Source organism: Myotis lucifugus, unplaced genomic scaffold (genome assembly GCF_000147115.1).
Source record: "Myotis lucifugus unplaced genomic scaffold, Myoluc2.0 scaffold_189, whole genome shotgun sequence".
Taxonomy (NCBI): domain Eukaryota; kingdom Metazoa; phylum Chordata; class Mammalia; order Chiroptera; family Vespertilionidae; genus Myotis; species Myotis lucifugus.
The window spans coordinates 32,038-36,127 of record NW_005871237.1 but is presented as its reverse complement, the minus strand read 5'-3'; the positions used below and the strand labels follow the sequence as shown (position 1 = coordinate 36,127).

Genomic DNA, 4,090 nt, shown 5'->3' with positions numbered 1-4,090 from the left:
GATGTGGAGGTGGTGTGTGGGGAGCCACCACAGCCATGGCATACTCAGCCCCAGGGTGTCTTATATGCCATGCCAGCTCAGCCTGGTTTAGTGACCCTGAGTGGGGGTGGTGAAAGGCTTAGAAAAGACAGACATGAGAATGAAAGCTGGGTCTCGGTGGGATGCTGCTTCCCTGATGAGGAGACAGCGCCAGCACCCACAAGCCGTGTCTTTATTTTATAGCAGATGCCATGAGGCAAAGTAAGGGCGTGATCAAGTTGTTTACAACATTCTCGTGGGTTTCAGTCTCACTCAACTACATGCACCTGAACTTTATCACTCAGGAACGTGGGGCCACGTGTTCGGACCACAGGTTCAAGCTTACAGCTATAGCTGTTGGCTAATTGTGCTGGGAGGGCTCTGCCATCCAAGCTGGGACTTGCACGTGGCAATGAGAGGACTGTGCCCTCTCAATAGTCCAAGGCTTGAACCTGTCCAAAGCACTCTGGCCGCGCCCCACAGTGGTGAAAAGTGCTTGAGTTCAGGTTATATTTTGAAGATAGAGCCAATGGGATTTCATGATATCAAGTGGATGTACATAGTGTATAAAAGAAAGAGAGAAGCCAAGGCTGGCACTAAGGTACAGGCCCTGAGCAACTAGAAATTCAGAGGTTCTGTTAACGGATATGGAGAAGACTGTGGGAGGAGCAAGGTGGGCATTCAGTTTTAATTTGAGATGCCTATTAAGTGCCCAAGTGGAGGGGTTGAGGAGGAAGTTCCAGGGAAAAGGTCTGCATCCTATAAATTTGAAATCATTGGTATATATGTGCTATTTAAAGCCATGAGCCTAGATGAAATCTCCAAGAGATAAGTAGAAGTAAACAAGAGAAGAGGTCTGAGACCTTGGGCACTCCAACGCCAATATGGGCAACTCCAACATTCACAACGTGTGAAGAAGGAGGTAGACTCTAGGGGAAACCAGGAATGCAGCACTTGGTGTCCTTGACAGTTAAGAGGGAAAAGTGTTTCAAAGAGGAGAGAGTGGTCTCTCTCTCTCTCTCTCTGGAAAGTTCATTGGATTTAGGGAAGAGGAGGTCACTGATAACCTTATATAATTGTTTGGCAGAACAGTGAGAGTACAAGTCTCATTGGACTAGGGACAAATGACAATGGGAGAAGAGACCTCAGGGACAGTGTGTGTAGACAACTCTTTAAAGGAGTTTTGCTGTAAAAAGGAGTAGAGAAATGACACAGTAGCTAGAGGGGAGCCACCAAAGGCTTTGTTTGGCTTGTATATTTGTTTTTAAGATGGGAACTATTGTGAAATGTTTCATATTATTAAGGATGATCTATCTAGCAGAGAGGAGGAAATTAATAATTCTGGAGAAAGAACCTTACAGAGGTCCTAATTACTCGATAATCAATAAGCAATGTCTTTGATGGGTTTAGGATTTATTGGATCTAGGAGATAAGTGGAGGACTGAGCTGACATAGAGCAGGAACCTGAAGGAGAGTGGAGCATGGTAACCAGCAGGCTGGCAGGTGGACAAGTTCTCTTTTAACTCCTCCTAATTTCTTAGTAAAATGTCACTAGACAGCAGTGAGAAGATGATACAAATTTAAGGAGAGAAGATGTGAAATAATTGTATACCTTTAACTTTTTTTTTTAGCACAAAATGCATCTTACATCCTAATCCAGCACACATGCACATATAAATATGTGTATATACAACTGAAACAAGCATTTCCTGAAATAATATTTACCCTTATTATATGCTATGCACTCTATTAAGTTTTAGTCTGCTCTCATCTGTTCAATTTTTTAAATGCACAGTTTGAAACTTGATGAATAAATAGTCTAGAAAAGTGGAAGAAGGAATGGACTAGGAAGATAAAGTAGACGGCCAGGCAGCAGGACAGGTCCATGTGAGGTTAATGGCGATAAATTTCCCTTGAGCCCACTAGTCATGGTTGTGGGTTTTTATCCAGTCATGTTCAGCTGCCAGGAGGCAGGCATGGAGTAAGCAGATAATTAGATTTAACTAGGATTGGGGTTTTCCAGACACAAGGACATCCCAAAGTTGGCAAGGGAGTTAATGTAATGTCAAAGCATGGAACTCAGGCCAGGCAAGGCTATAAAATGAGGGAGATTGAGAGGACAAAAATGTGGCCAAATCTATGAATTGAAGATCTGATGGGTTAGAAAAGTGAGCCAGGGCCTCAGAGGGAGTGAGCTAGGAAGACAGGAATGTGGGGGTTGGAAAGGGGGTGCTTGGATGAGGTTAATGTTTTGGTAAACACAAGGGCAAGGGTATGACCCTGAGAGAGAATGACTGAGATAAGGAAACGGACAAGATCCCTGGACAAGAGGAGGTTAAGGAGCCAAGAGCATTAAGTGTTGAAAGGATCATTTATCTGGATGCTGAAAAGCTAAAATTGTCACAGGAATTTTAAGAGGAAATGGCAGTGAACCAGAAGCTAAAAATATTAAAGAAATTAAGAGAAGGGACAGGAAGTAGATGACTGCGGCAAGCAGGGGTTGTGGAATAGTCTGAAGCAAGAACTTCAAAGTTGGAGTTTTCTGGAGATGGAAGGGAGAATGGTGGGGATGGCATGGGAGCTGGCAGGCACCTCCCACCCTCCCGCCAGTGGTATGAGGGCGCGGGAGGGAACACAGCAAGAGAGAGAGAAGAGGGGAAGCAGGGTCCTCATGAAGAGCCGGGTTTCTACTGAGCAAAATCCTAAAGTGAATATTCAGAGAAGTGAAGGCCTTAAGAATTTTGCATGTGGCAGATCCTGAGTTCCAGAGAGCACAATGAAAGGTTTCCAAAATGGGAAGGGGAGAGAAATGAGCCCAGTTAACAGATGTTCAGAGCCACATGAGGAGGAGCATCCAGTTAACTGACTCAAGACAGGAAACTAAGTAAATCAATTACTTTAATTAATTACCACTATGCTGTGTTTACATGAGTGTCAGGCCTTTTAAACTAAGTGATGGGGGGAACTGCTTTGATTCTATTGTCCTTCAGAAGGTGTCAGCATAGTTGGCATTCATGGTACATTTTTTACCACATTTTAACCTCTCATTCTCTTTTAAACAGATTTTCTCATTCTTTAATGTTCTTAGTTCTTTGACCCAGATGCAACAAAATTTAAGCATCTAGTTGAATTCGGTAGAGAGTAAAACCTTTCCACTTGACATTAACTAAAGAACCAAATGATTTAAATTTTCTGTTAGAAAACTACTGAACACTAAAATCTTGGAACCAATTAATACTTCAAAGAAAATCTAAGCTTATTACAGAGTTCCCACAGAACCACCTAAAATTCACCCAAGGACATGGAAAAATTCATCCAAAAAATGTTGAACCCTTGCTTTGTGTACACTGTGAACAAAATGCAACATGGGCTCCACCCACTGGACATTTCATGTTACTGCAATGTTACCTTTTAACTGGTTAATCAAGGTTTTCATTCATTCAATATTATTAATTACTAGAGGCCCGGTGCACAAAAATTTGTGCACTGCGGGGGGGGGGGGAGAGGGGGTCCCTCAGCCCATACTGTGCCCTCTCGCAGTCTGGGACCCCTCAGGAGATAATGACCTGCTGGCTTAGGCCTGCTCCCAGGTGGCAGAGGGCAGGCCCAATCCCTAGGTGCAGCCCCTGGTAGGGCTCAGAGCAGGGCCAATTGGGGAGCTGGGGCACCGCCCCCTGTCATGCACAGAGCAGGGCGGATTGGTAGGTTGCGATGCCACCCCTAGTCACGCTCAGGGTACAGCCGATTGGGGGGTTGGGGCACTGCCCCCTGTCACACTCAAGGCAGGGTTGATAGGGAAGTTGTGGCGCCACCCCCTGTCACGCACAGAGCAGGGCCAATCAGGGGGCTGGGGCATTGCCCCCTGTCATGCACAGAGCAGGGCCCATCAGCGGGGTTGGGGCTCCGTACCCTGTCACACACAGAGCAGGGCTGATCAGGGGGTTGAGGAGCTCCCCCGTCATGCACAGAGCAGGGCCAATCAGGGGGTTGAGTAGCTCCCCCTTGTCACGCACAGAGCAGGGCCCATCAGGGGGTTGAGGAGCTCCCCCCTGTCACTCACAGAGTAGGGCCG

At 45.9% G+C, this 4,090-nt stretch overlaps 1 pseudogene; it reads left to right on the top strand.

The window, feature by feature from the left end:
- The first annotated feature begins 665 nt into the window (after positions 1 to 665).
- Positions 666 to 4,090, top strand: part of LOC102427048 — a 9,408-nt pseudogene continuing 5,983 nt past the window's right edge.